Here is a 15,335-nt window from a genome sequence, read left to right on the forward strand (position 1 = left end):
AATTGCCTTTCTACAGAGGATAGACTTGTGAGATGGAGATACCAAGGTGATGCTTAGTGTGTCTTTTACAGAAATAGTTTGGAAAGTCGGGAATATCTTTTCTTTAAGTGTAGCTTTAGCTCTCAGATATGGATATCTTGTTTACAAAGATGCAATGTGATGGCTCCCCCTATTGTTTGGCAAGTATTGATAAATGAGAGTTGCAGAAACTGGAAATCGATAACCATGATGGATGTTCTTTGTAGATTGGTGTTGAGCTCCACATTTTATGGGATTTGGAAAGCTAGGAATGAAATAAAGCATCATGGCCAACCAAAAATAGAGGAGTAGATTTTAAAGTTGATTTTTTTGGAAGTTCAATCCAGGATATCAGAAAAAGGGAGTTTCAAAAAAACTAGGGAAAACCTTAGCCTTTGTCAAAACTGGAATCTCAATGTAAACATGGTTTGAAACTAGTTTTGTCTCTTTTCTAAGTTTTGTTTTGGTTGAGTCTTTGTAACAAGGCCTTTGTTGCTCTGGTTTGCGTTGTGTTTCGGTTGTTTAATTTTGGTGTGACTTAATTGTAATCTTGGTTCTTAAGTTGTTAAATGAAATTGATCTACTTACCCATAAAAAAATAAAAATAAAAAAAAGGAAGAAGAAGAAGAAGAAATTATGAAATAACACGTAAATCGAAGCCTATTTGAGTTAGCGTTTGTATTTCTTTCGAGTCCGTTCCCTTAGAGCACTAGCAGCAAATACCCAACCATTTTTCCTAAATTTAGGAAACAAATTATTTTTTGCTTCCCTATAAAAGAAATATTTCACAATAGATTCCCTTATATTTCCCTGTATCAATTAAATACTCTTTTTTTATTCTTAATATTTTATTCTTTTTCTTACTTTCCTACTTTTTGTCATTTTTATCATTATATAATCCATGGGGTAGCTACATTATTTGAGCTAATAAGGTTAGAAGAAAATGTTTATTTAATTATTTAATTAATATTGTAACGGTCTCTCTCACATGTAGGCTCAAATTCTCTTTTAATAAGTGAGACTCAATACGTGAAATATTTAATTAAAATGAGATGAACGACATAAGCAATGTTCAAACTCAGGACCTTTGTTCAATAGCGTACAGAACAGAGAAGTGCATTTCATATTTATTTTACAGAATTACTATTATAATTAAGTTTTCTACCGTTGACTTACTTAATATTGATTTTTGATTCCTCCATGAAATCTTCCGTAGCAGCATTAAAGCTAAAGATACTGCCACTTAATTTTCTATCTTTTTATACTTGAGTCACTAATTTTATCCAGTATTCTCGTTCTTGTGAAAAACTTATCACATGTACATGATATTTCGGTATCTCATACCATAATGCTCCGTCCAGAGAATAAGAATAATCAAATCTATAAAATCTATCTCTAGAGGAAATTTATTATCCTTTTTAATCAAGGACTTGGATTTCTTTTTTAGAAAAGCTATCTCACAATATTATATGTGATCACCCAACGCACCGACGATATGTTGATTGACCATCATAAAGATATTACTCACAAATGCATTAAAGTGATCTACACTTCACATCTTAGTACACAATCCTCTTAGGATTTAGAATCAATAAGTCTCGAAAGTTACAGTCTTTCCCATCAATAGTATTTATGTGGAAAAAATAACTCCCATGGTCCGTTCTATGTATAATACCTACACATCAACCCAAAACCTTCAACTTCGCTTGATCAGGGTAAATCATCAGGATTCGATTTGTAATAATCTTCCCAAATGGAATTCTCAATTCTATTACTGATTGAGAACTACTCAAAGTTTACAACTACAACTCTACAAGGTTTATGGACTAAGACCTTGTGTGATAACCCCGTTACTCATAATATAGATCATATCCAATGTAATTGAATGACCTTTTACATGCACAATATACATAATCATTAATTATTAAGCATGTAAAAGATAATATGTCATATGCTCAAAAATATATCAATGAATAACATTATTTATTCACAATAAACTTGAATGTCATCATACAGTAGGATTTATGGCATAATCCTCAACAATAATCCCAACAATAAACACACAACAAAAGAAAGAAAGAAACAACAATTAAATCATGTCCTCATAGAAGAACTTCTTAAAAGAGTCAATGCATTGCGTTTGCAAACAGAGTATTATGATGAGAGAGCCATCATTAGCAGCACTTGACGTGATGAATGACTTGCCTTCAACAGTTAGCCTCCCCGTACCACTGTAGAAAGGCTTTCACCACCCAAAATCTGCAAGATGAAAATGAAGCTTTATCCAACTCGTAATCACAAGGTTGGGGTTCCCTGGGAAAGATGCTTTTGTGTTTCCTTGCACCACGACGTTGATCCTAAATGAACTCACTTTCTCCTGACTTGTAACCAAATCAAGAGCAGACTATGTAACCATCTGCCATTTTATCAGTTGCTTCCTTAATAACTCCGGCAGCATAGCTCAATGGCTTGTACAACAGCTCACCATAAACACGTGTCGATGTAACAGTAGGGAAAATTGCATTGTTGAAGTATTCTCGAGGAAGAGATGGCTTCAGCTGATTCCGAACATTGACTACAATGCGAACTCTTGTCAGTTGACTATCATCGCCTGCATGTACCTTACATGCACACCTCCGTATGTAGCTAGCAATGGCCGCATATTAAGAATAGGGTCGTATCGGTTTCTGTAGAAATATATAATGGGGTGAATAATATGAAAGAGATTAAAGAATAGAGCTTTAATGTATTCAAGTTTTTTGTGCAACGACCTACTCTCAATGACACAATATTTTTTATTTTTTGTTCTACTGAACCAAACTTTCCAGGAGGTCACTCATCCTATTACTACTCTCGTAAAAGCACGCTTAACTGCGAAATGAAGTTTTATTAAGTTCATGGTCATCACATCTTTAAAACGTGTTGTGTCAAGAAATGTGCGCTTATACATATAAGCACATCCACATTCTCAGGTGATGTGGCCGGGACGTCACAAGTAGTGACCAAGAAAACCTTAAAATAAAAAAGAAAGGGGATAAATCATAATATAAATTGAAAAATGGAAATTGACTTCTAATAAATGGCAAGTGTGTGTGTACACAAAGTGTTAACAAAATAATGCGGAAATAAAATAACACAAGATTTTTGTTAACGAAGTGGAAACTCAAGATGAGAAAAATCACTCCGGGGTAGCCAAACCCAGGATATCTACTATTCAAAAGACAAGACAAGATACAAAGTAGTAACACTCACATACCCCTGATGCAGTGGTCGTACTTTGCTTTCTAACGTGCAACCCAACACGACCGCCTCCCAATCAGGTCTCCTACTTGAAAGGGTCTTCAATGGAATCCTTTACCTTAGGGCCAACCCCTAAGATAAACTTCAAGTTAAGCGCAGCAACAGCACACACAACAATGGCTTTAGAGAGAACAACTCAGCTCAATAACCTCACAATATCACTCTCTAAGCACTAATGGAATTCAATACCGAATTCATGCAGTTCTCAAGCCTAGGGGCCTCTATTTATAGGCTAAAGGTTCAAATGAGCGTCTGGCTTGATAAAATTGGGCGCTGTCAGGACGGTGGTCATGAGCCGTCCAGACGGACAATTGTGTGACCGAAATTGCAAAAATTTCGCTGAAAATCTTTCCTGTTTGAGAGCCACGTTCGAACGGTGTTGCCCTGTCGTCCGGACGCACGTCTGCTGCAGGAGGATGGTCGTCTGGACGGTTGATTTGATGCATGCAATTTCCATATCTGATTCAGGTGCGTCCAGACCATGATGACTGGCGTCCGAATGTCTGGATTTTAATTGCGATACTTGCCTTATGGATGAGCGCGTCCAGACGGGAATCCACGTCGTCCGAACGGTTGCAGTAATCTTCCCATAAATGTGTTTTGGAAAGAAATCCTGAAGCATGGTCAAACACTGAGAGTCGTTCGGACGGGCTGCTGAAACGTCCGGACGGATGCAAGCTGGAGCAATTCGAAGTTTCTACACACAGGGGAAGGTCCGGACGGAAAGTTCTCTTCATTCGGACGGATGATGCTATGAACACTTTGGCGTCCGGACGGATGGTGCTTTGGACAGCTGGGTGTCCGGACGGCTGACAGGGAACCAAATTTTCTGACTTGTAAACTGTGTAGAATCTTCTGGAAGCACTCTGAATAGTGGAATCCCTGTTAAAAAGCATCATTACAAAGAAGTGATTTTGTCCAACAGAATGTGGCCAATTACAAGCTAACAAACTCCCCCTTTGGCCATTCTGGGACAAAAATCACTTGACCGGTTAAGAATACAATCCTAGTCCAAAAATAAAAATTACTCCCCATTTTTGTCACAAAGGGAAAAAGGGTAAAACAAAGTAATAAAAACCAACACAACAACAATTACTCCCCCTAAAGGTCTCAGAAGGACCAGGGTAAACAGAGTAATATAATCCAAGAGTTTAACAAGAGTAACAAAATATAAAACAAATGTCTCAAAAGAGTTAAAACAACAACAAAAACAAGCTCAAGCATCCTTTGCCATAGGCGCATCATCCTCATCGTCACTGCTGGATGGGTGATGAAACTTGAGGCACTCCTGGAGGTCCAGCTGATTCTGCTCTACACGGAGGTTAATGGAGTGAACATCCTACTGCATGGTAGAGATAGATTGCTGAATGGAACTCATGCCACCCTGGTTAGCTACTAGTACCTTCATAATCTGAGAATAGCTGGCTTCCTGCTGTGGAGGTGGAGCAGTCTGGGAAGAAGATGCCACACTCGGTATGCCTACAGGAATGGAGGCTGAGGCACATCATCATCGGAATCATCTCTTCGCATTTGAGTATTGGACTTCATCAGAGTCTGCTTGCTGATAGGATTCTGAATCTTAATCTTCGGCTCGCCAGCAATACTGACGCCTGACTGAACAATAGTCTGTGTGAGCAGGCAGTCGAATGGGAGACCGGTATTGCCCTCATCATGGGCCTCCAAAATAACACCCATAATATGCTTGCACATGCAGAAAGGCAAGCGAAGATGGACAGCATAGACGAACTGGGCCCTTTTCAGATTCAGGTCACTGCGCCGAACAACAGGCCATAGGTTGTGCTGAATGATCTTGGCCAACATGGTGGTGGCGCGCTCCTCTCCCTGTGGAACTGCATGAAAAAACTCTCTGAGATCATCCAAAGAATGAGGGATAACCACCTCATTGTAAGGGCTCGCAGACATCTGAAGAACAGGAACTCCAATGAACTGACTGATGATCTGGGGATCAACCGTGATAGAATGCCCTCCAATAATGGACTGAAGCTCCAACCCGCGGTCATCGTCCTACACCACCTCGAGCTTGGCGTAGAATAGTCTGACTAGCCTGGTGTACACCACACAGGCATAAGAGTGAAGATACCCCCAATGATAGGTCTGGATAATATTGTGGATACTATTCAAAGGAGTCACCATAATGTCTAAACGGACCACATTTCTCTCAGCAATGACTGCTCGGTCCATAATTTTGGCTTTGAGGGCTGCCCTATCTCCCTTTGTCCTCTGGCGAACTCTGCCTTGTGGACTGCTGGCAGACATGGTTCTACAAAAGAAACCAACAAGATTTGCCAAAAATAATCCAAAAATATTCTTGTTAGGTCACAAAAAAAATTCGACATTATAACGGCAGTAAAAGGGATTTTTCCAAAAATACAGACAGAAAACATATCCCAATACCAAACCACAGAATCCCAACACATCAAATACTCCCAATATGCATTGTATAATCGCAACACCATTCCTAAAATAATCAAAATTCGAACAATTTAAAAATAAACTGAAAAGAAATTGGCTAGAAAAATACATGGAATGAGAGAGTAATACACAAAAAGCACAAAAGGGGCGAGATAATGCCAAAAACTCGCGAGAAATCGCTCACTATAAGCCAAAAGTGAGATTTTTGTGTGGGGTAGGGTGAAAATGCGGCGGCCATGGGATTTATAGAACTTGTGGGGTCTCCGTCCGAACGGCTTATTAATCTCGTTTGGACGCGCGCTACCTCGAAAACATGCAGACAAGTCTCGCGCGTCCGGACGAGTAACCTTATCGTCTGGCCGTTGGTACTGCGCGCGTCCGGTTGTGTAACAGAACTATCCGGCCGTTTGAGCTACACCCGTCCGGACGCCAAGTGAGACCGTCCGAACGCTTCACACTAAAAATACAGAAACTGAAGGAAAAATTTGCAGAAAAATTTCTCTTAAGGTCAACTTCAGAACATGCATGTATAATCAACTGATAAAACAATCAGATAGCATCTCAAAACTAAGCAGAGATATAAAAGAAAGTTGAGAGTTCAATCAGCACAAAGATTTTCCTGTAGACAGAAAATTTAAATATACGACTCAACACATGCAATGCGTGTATGTGTGAAGACATTACCCACAAGGTATGACTTTTACTGATATGACAAGAAGCAACCAGATTTTCTAGACAAGAGAAAAAATCAGTGAAAGATTAGCCAAAAGTCAAACCTTATAACTTACTAGGACCTAGCCACCCTCATCTGATACACTCCCCCTAAGATGCAGCATCTAATTGTTTTACTTGTACCTTGAAGGACAAGGTAAATATTTTACTTGCACCATGAAGGACAAGACAATTTAGCACATAAGCAGAAAATATGCATATATAACACAGAATTTCATGATGGTAACTGCTTGATTCTTTTGATGCTGCAACCTAGAGAAAATGCCAAAAATTTTAGGTTATAGGTTCAACTAGCATTTGGTCAATTTGGCTATCTTATCAAAAACCTCTTCTCTTATCCAAAATCTATAGAAACAAACAGTCAGAGAAGGAAAAATGTACCTATAGGGGAGTCTTGGATAGTGTACATTTTCATCGCATGAGGAAAGAAGTTATCCTACTTTTGCATATACAGGAAAACACTTGGCAGATATAGTCATAAACTCTCAATCATATCTAAGCAAAGTAGATTAATGCATAAAGAATTGAGATATCAGGTGAAAACACATGCAATATCTGATATGCAAAAAAAATCTTGCAAATTCTCCCCATTTTATTTTATTATTATTAAACAAATGCAATATGAAAATAACATCATATGCAAGGCAAGATCAAACCTGTGTAAGCTCGATGGTGCCAATACAGAAAAATAGTCGCTCGACTTGCTTTTTTTGTCTTCCCCAACAAGTACTTGCAATGCTCTCTCAAGGAAAATAGGGGGCAAAACAAAACTGATTCCTAGATTACATACAACATATAGCAAGTAAAAGTCATGCAATCAAACCTAATGCCATAAGATTTGGAACCAAATCTTAGGCATGAACACCTTAACCTGCTAGGTGCGTCCATTCCCCCTCATGGGGTGAATGTTATTCTTCTTCTTGACCCAAGCCTGCCTTCCAGTGGGTGGTTGCTGGCAGGACTTCATCTGTTGACCCATCCACTCCATCATGCTTTGCATCCAAATAGGTGGCTCTCTGTAGTATTGATCATCTTCCACCTTCTGCGATCTTTTCAAGTGCTTGGATTTGATCTTGGATTTGCCACTGTGATTGGCAGGTACAAATTGCTGTTGAGGTCGCTGATGCTGAGATGCCTGGTATCGTGGTGCATGAGACCAAGGAGCTTGATATCTTGGTGCTTGATGATAAAGAGCCTGATACCATGGAGTCTGATACCGCGTCAGAGGTCTAGTGCCCTGATGAGCCTGTCTGGGCACTTCTTCTTGGCCTTTGCCTTTTGTGCTTTAAGGAGGGAGCACTGGGGTCGAACATGCCCACTTAGACCGCAGTGATGGCATATAGGAGGTCTTCTGATGGAAAGAGGCTATTGAGTGCTTGGAACATCATCATTAATCATGTTCTTCCCTTTATCTTCAGCAATGGGGGGAGGCTCTAGGACTGCAGGCTTAACAAATACAGTCTTGGAAGTAGAGGGAGCGTTAGTGGGAGGCGCTACATACCCGAGACCAGTCTTGTCAGTTGGGCTTTTCTGAATAGATAGCATATGAGTCAGCTTTTCATCAGTGACTCTCTCTAATTGGAGTTGTGTCTCTAGTAACTTCTCCTCTAGCTCTTGAATTTTTCGCAGCAAGGAACTCTTCTCAGTTTGCAAACTGTTCAGATCATGAAGGTGCTGCTTACGTCCTTCCCTCAGTTTTTCATACTCTACATAGAGAGTTTTGTACGCCTCCTTGAGTTCTTCACCATTATCACTATGCTCCGAGTAATAAGAATCCTCATTTTCAACAAGTGGAGCTACAAAGGCTAGAAATTTTTTAGACTTAGGAGCTTCTTCTTCTGACTCATCACTAAGAGTCACATTGTAAGCCTTCCCTTTGCCCTTCTTGAGGTTCCCACAGTCAGCTCGTATATGCCCAAATCCTGAGCACTCAAACCATTTTGGACCTCTGGGATCCTTCTTTTCTTCTTCCTCAGGTTCAGCTTCTCTGGGAGCTTTCTTCATCTTTTCAGAAAACTTCTTCTTGAATCTGTCATCTTTCATTAGTCTTCTAAAATTCTTGGCCAACATAGCCACAGCTTTTTCTTCCTCCTCAGAGTCATCTTCAGATGAAGCTTCTACCTTTTTCTTGGAAGCTTTGAGGGCAATGGTCTTTAGTTTCTTGACCGGGGGCAGAGACAACTCATAAGTTTGAAAAGATCCCACCAACTCTTCAATCTTCATTTCTTCTAGATCTTTGCTTTCTTCAATTGTAGTCACCTTGATCCTGAAACGCTCAGGAAAAGATCTTAGAATTTTTCGGATGAGTTTTACATTCGAGACAGGCTTCCCAAGACACACCATGGAGTTTCTCAGATCACTCATCTTGGAGTAAAACTCTCCAAATGACTCTTCTTCCAACATCTTAATCTCTTCAAATCTGGAAGTCAACATTTGAAGTTTGGCAGATTTTACAAGTTTGGTGCCTTCATATGTTGTTTCTAAGATTTGCCACGCTTCTTAAGCAGATTCACAGTTTGAAATTTTTACAAATTCAGACGGTGAAAGTGCTTGACATGGAGCATGGAAGGCTTTATCATTGGCAAGTCATGCGTTTTTCTGAGGGACTAGCTCAAGGGTTGCATCTGCTGGTTTAGTCCAACCAGTTTCAACAATACTCTAACAGTCAATGGATTTTAAAAAGAAACGCATACGAGCTTTTCAATAGCCATAGTTCGTACCATCAAAGGCAGGAACTGAATTAAGAGTTTGAGACATTTTAACAGATAGAAGTCAAAATAATAACACTCAAGAAATAAATCTAAACAGAGTGTACCAAGCTCTGATACCAATTGAAAAATAAAAATTGACTTCTAATAAATGGCAAGTGTGTGTGTGCACAAAGTGTTAACAAAATAATGCGGAAATAAAATAACACAAGATTTTTGTTAACGAAGTGGAAACTCAAGATGATAAAAACCACTCCGGGGCAACCAAACCCAGGATATCCGCTATTCAGAAGACAAGACTAGATACAAAGTAGTAACACTCACATACCCCTGATGCAGTGGTCGTACCTTGCTCTCTAACGTGTAACCCAACACAAACGTCTTCCAACCAGGTCTCCTACCTGAAGGGGTCTTCAATGGAATCCTTTACCTTAAGGCTAACCCCTAAGATAGACTTCAAGTTAAGCGCAACAACAGCACATACAACAACAGCTTTAGAGAGAACAACTCAGCTCAATAGCCTCACAATATCACTCTCTAAGCACTAATGGAATTCAATACCCAATTCATGCATTTCTCAAGCCCAAGGGCCTCTATTTATAGGCTGAGGGTTCAAATGAGCGTCTGGCTTGATAAAATTGGGCGCCGTCCGGACGGTGGTCATGAGCTGTCCGGATGGACAATTGTGCCATCAAAATTCTTAAAATTACGTTGAAAATCTTTCCTGTTTAAGAGCCGCGTCCGGATGGTGTTGCCCTGTCGTCCGGACGGTCGCACGTTCGCTGCAAGTAATTTCCATATAGAGGCTTCGTGCATCTGGACCAGGAGGATGGTCGTCCGGACAGTTGATTTTATGCACGCAATTTCCATATCTGATTCACGCGCGTCCGGACCATGATGACTGGCGCCCGGATGTTTGGATTTTAGTTGCGATACTTGCCTTATGGATGAGCGCGTCCGGACGGGAATCCACATCATCCGGACGGTTGCAGCAATCTTCCCATAAATGTGTTTTGGAAAGAAATCATGAAGCTTGGTCGAACACTGAGAGTCGTCCGAACGGGTTGCTTAAACGTCCGGACGGATTTAAGCGGGAGCAGTTTGAAGCTTCTCGACACAGGGGAAGGTCCGGACGGAAAGTTCTCGTCTTCCGGACGGATGATGCTATGAGCACTTTGGCGTCTGGACGGAAATACACATCGTCTAGACGGATGGTGCTTTGGACAGCTGGGCGTTCGGACGGTATGACACGTCGTCCGGACGGCTAACAGGGAACCGAATAGCGGAATCTCTGTTAAAAAGCATCATTACAAAGAAGTGATTTTGTATAACAGAATGTGGCAAATTACAAGCTAACAAAAATAATATTTTCAAAGTATTCTAACAGTATCACCATCATGTTCGTCTCATCATTTGATATCTCATTGGCCTTCTTCCTTAGTCTCTAGACTTGCTCTCTAGTGACTTTCAACACGGCAACGCTAGTTTTTTTCTTTGAACCTGTTAAAAGATAAATTAAATGATAAAATTCACTAATTTCTTTTTGTTCAAGCTTTTAGAATCAGTAGTGATTTAATAGAACCTATTAAGAGTGGAGGCTTCGAGAACTCTCTATGATCAAAGCGTGAAGGCATAAGCGGTTGACGTGATCATAAGAGAGTTCGATCGTGAAACGGAATCTCATCGGGCCTCAGATCATCTTCCCGAGCCAACTTGGCCCACGAGCTGATAAAGTTAGCTGCAGACCATCCGTCGACCACAGTGTGGCATATGGCCGTTCCAACACAAAAGCCACTGCAACGAAATCTTGTCAGTTGCACCAACAACAACGGCCACTCCTCGACCGGAGTTCTGTAATCAATCTTTGGGACAAGATCTTGGTGTGCCTCGGTTGGTGCAAAATCACCAAGATCAGCCACTTCTGCTTCAATGTATGCTTCCAATACTCTCACTCCCATGGCATTGCAATCGAGTTCAAACCGGCTGCCTTCGACCGACCGTAGCCGGCCTGCTAGCGGGTAGTAGTAACCAATGCACGGCTTAGAGAATTTTTCATTGTCTCAGATGAAAATGGTAGGATGCTATCATCCTTATTGTTGTTGGGTTTGTAAATAGAGATGAGTGGTTCGTGACTGCACTGCATAATCTGGTCGCTCTCTGATAACCATAATATCCCTCTTGGGGTAGGCTCACTTGGAACGATTATGGAAGCAGACTTGATGGTTATCATTTTTGGGATCGATTGCTAGCCTATGCTCTGATAACTCTAACGTGCATTTTTGCTTCTTAAATAGTTACAGATTCATAGAAAAGAGACGCAAAGAAGAATAATATTAAAAAATAAATGCAGAAAGAAAAGCTCAAAAAAATGGATGCTTTATCGAGTGATTCCACCGGGTGAGAAGAAAGGAAAAAGACTGGTGCCAAGTCTTTGTCCGGTAGTTTTAAATCATTAATACTTTTAGCATAGGACCAAACACTATTTAAAACTCCAATAAAGACTGACGTCGATAAAAATTGGGGATAAGATCAAGTAAAAATTACTGTAGACAAATTATGTCCTGTTAAATTAATATTTATTTTAAAAATTTAAGTAGATAAAAAATAATAAATTTAATTATTTAATTAATATTTTAATATTATTCTCACAAACTCACATGTGACTTTAAACTATTTTTTAATTGATGTGATAAATTAATAAACTCTGTTTATGTTGATTTATGAACAAAAACGACCACAAAAAATGGTTGGTAATTTTAATTTATGATTAGACGTTATAATAATTTGTTTTACCCCCAATAAATAACTCGAAAGGACCTTACAATAATTTCTGCTTACAAGAATCATGGCATTTATTTTGTCTTGTCTTTTCAGATGTCATTGATGCATGTGTCGTACGGTGTTCTCTTTCTTGGTACACCACTCACGTAAAGCATTGAGGGCTTATGCACCATTCTCCTTTTGAGGGGGTCGTGGCCGATCGTATGCCTTGTTTGGCAGAGACGGATTTTATCAGTTTCAAATAAAATGGTGAGGGGTCGGTCTTTGTTTTACTAGGGATAAAATTGTTCAAAATATTGAAATGATAATTTTATCTTTTGTAAAATAAGGGATGACAAGTGAAATGGGGAGGATTTTATTCTCCCCACAAGTATAGGGGAAATTTTCTTTTGAGTGGTGGTAAAAAGTGATTGACGTGATTTAAAGTAGAAATAATTTATATGAAATAATGAAAAAAAAAAATTGTATTGTAGTCCGGGACGGAACTAGAATTTAAAATTTAGGTAGGGTCAAATTAAAAAAAAAAATTATAGGTAAAATTTAATTAATTTATTTATTATATTTTTTATTTTAGGGATTTTTTTTTTGGAGACCACCTTTTGCCTTGGGGTCCAGGCCTCTCCAAAGCACAAGGTGGCTGCACCCATGATTGTACTGGAATTTTTTTTTATTTAAATAATAATAAAAATTTGTTGATTTGATGTAAAAAGTGAAAAAAGTTAAAATGTTTAGAAATTGATATTTTTTTTTAGAAGAAGTGAAAAAAAGAAAAAAAAAAAAAAAAACAGAAGGTGAGGGGAAGGGTTGCCAAACAGGGTTACTCGTAGGAATGGTAAAAAAAAAATATAACTGTTAAAGTAATTTAAATTTATTATTTTTTTTTTAGTTCAAGTTTTAGGGATAAATAGTTATTATTAAGGACATTATATATTGAAGGAGAGCTGAAGCTTACATGTTAAGAGTGTTAAATTACTATTTATTCTAAAACTTTAAGGTAATAAGAAAAAAATTATTTAATTAATATTGTAACACTCTCCCTCACGTATTGACTCAAAATTATATTTTCTTAAGTGAGACTCAACACGTAGAATATTTAATTGAAATGAAATGAAATGTGAACGACACAAGCAACATTCAAATTCAAGATCTTTGCCCGATAGCCTACCAAAACAAAGAAGTGTATTTTATATTTAATTTACAGAATTACAATTATAATTAAGTTTACTACCGTTGTGTATATAGTACACGTACTAAAGAATCATAGATGAGCTCATATATATTCTATTCAAACTTTACAAACAGATAAAAGAGTAACTCAAATTATCACGATGAATCGTTGATAACAGATGACAAATCTTCATATTTTCTTACTTGATCCTCATTCAAATTGTCTACCTTGTTGTCCAATCTTGCCATTGTTGCCACTTGCCAGTGTCTTCGATCTCCTTACTGTCCAACCTCGCTCATATTTTAACAACGAAATTGCATGTTAAAATATAATTAAATTTATTATTTTTTATTAAATAACAAAGAAAATATTGTTCTCATGCACAACAATAATAAATAATATGAAGTAGAAAAAAGAGAAAGAAAAGAAAAATAATACACAGATTTATATGGTTCGACAATGTGTTTAAGTGCACAGGAGTGAGGCTATATTCAATAATTGATTTAGGGTTATAGCATAACATACTTATAATAAAACCATAATACAGTACATACAGACTTGAAAAACTTCAAAATTTAGTATCGTTTGAACGGTAAATAATGTTAAATTTTTAGTGTCATTTACTATTTAAATGACATTAATTTAAATTTAGTGCCATTAAAACAGTAAACAGCTTTAAATAACGTCGTTTAATTTGTACAAGCGACACTAAATTAATCTTCATTAAATCTTTTTTTTTTTTTTTTAGCGCCCTCTCTTTCTCATCCGAATCTCTCATAAACTGAAAGGAGATGGGAATTTCAACTACGAGGATTTGCCAGCCAACGTCGTTCCCCCTTCTGATTTTGGAAAAAATTTATGTAGAATATTCATTTGGTTAGCCACCCTGGCTACACTACAAAAATACTGACAATTGGACGTGTGTCTACAGTACCGGTTACTGTAGACACGCATCCAATTTGACACGTGTCTTATGAGACACGTGTCTAATTGTACAGCCGCCACAATTGGACGCGTGTATGTAATACACGTGTCCAATTGGACACGCGTATTTAATACGCGTGTCCAATTGGACACGTGTATTAAATACACGCGTCCAATTTGACACGTGTATTAAATACGCGTGTCCAATTAGACACGTGTATTAAATACACGTGTCAAACTGTTATTTTTTTAAATATAATTTTTTTTTATTAAATAGAATTTCAACAATTGGACACGCGTATTTAATACGCGTGTCCAATTGGACGCGTGTATTAAATACACGTGTCCAATTAGACACGTGTATTACATACGCGTGTCCAATTAGACACGTGTATTAAATACACGTGTCAAAATGTTATTTTTTTTCAAATATAATTTTTTTTAATTAAATAGAATTTTAACAATTGGACACGCGTATTTAATACGCGTGTCAAAATGTTATTTTTTTTAAATATAATTTTTTTAATTAAATAAAATTTTAACAATTGGGGACGTGTATTTAAATACACGTCCCGGAATGGTGTAGGTAGGCGCGCGGGAGTTATCCCGCGCCCACCTGATGAGCATTCAAAAAGAATTTTTTTTTTTTGTTTTATACAGTACTCTCGTTCGCTCTCTCTCTCTCTCTCTCTGCGCGCTCTCACCTCTCTCTCTCGCCTCTCTGTCTCTGTCTCTCGCGGGGTCACGCCGGAGGGCCGGCTGGGTCGCGGTTCTGGTATCCTCTCCTCACGGGTTTCGCTGGAAGATCACTGGAGCCGCCGGAAGTCAGTCGGGTTCCGTCGGACTGCAGCGTACCTGCTGGGTGGTTTCACTCGGAGGCAGTTCTGTAGGGCCCGGAACGGCTTTGCGCCGTTCCTGGAGTGGAACTCGGCGAGGTGGGGGCAGGGCTGGGTTCCCCTGAGCTCACCGAGCCGATCAGCCCTCCCTCTCACGCAGGTTCACAGCCACTCCAACCCACTCTCGATCTCTCACTCTCTCGCTCTCTGTCTCTCGCTCTCCGTCACTCTCTCTGTCTCTGTCTCTCGCTCTCTCTCACTCTCTCGCTCTCTGTCTCTCGCTCTCCGTACGTCAACACTGTCTCTCGCTCTATCTCTCTCTCTCTCGCCCTCTCTGTCTCTCGCCCTCTCTGTCTCTCGCTCTCTCTCACTCTCTCGCTCTCTCTCTCTCTCTCTCTCGTCAATACCGGACCACCGGCCAGTTCTAATTGGACG

The sequence above is a fragment of the Alnus glutinosa genome, chromosome 10, assembly GCF_958979055.1.
Source record: "Alnus glutinosa chromosome 10, dhAlnGlut1.1, whole genome shotgun sequence".
NCBI classification, from domain to species: domain Eukaryota; kingdom Viridiplantae; phylum Streptophyta; class Magnoliopsida; order Fagales; family Betulaceae; genus Alnus; species Alnus glutinosa.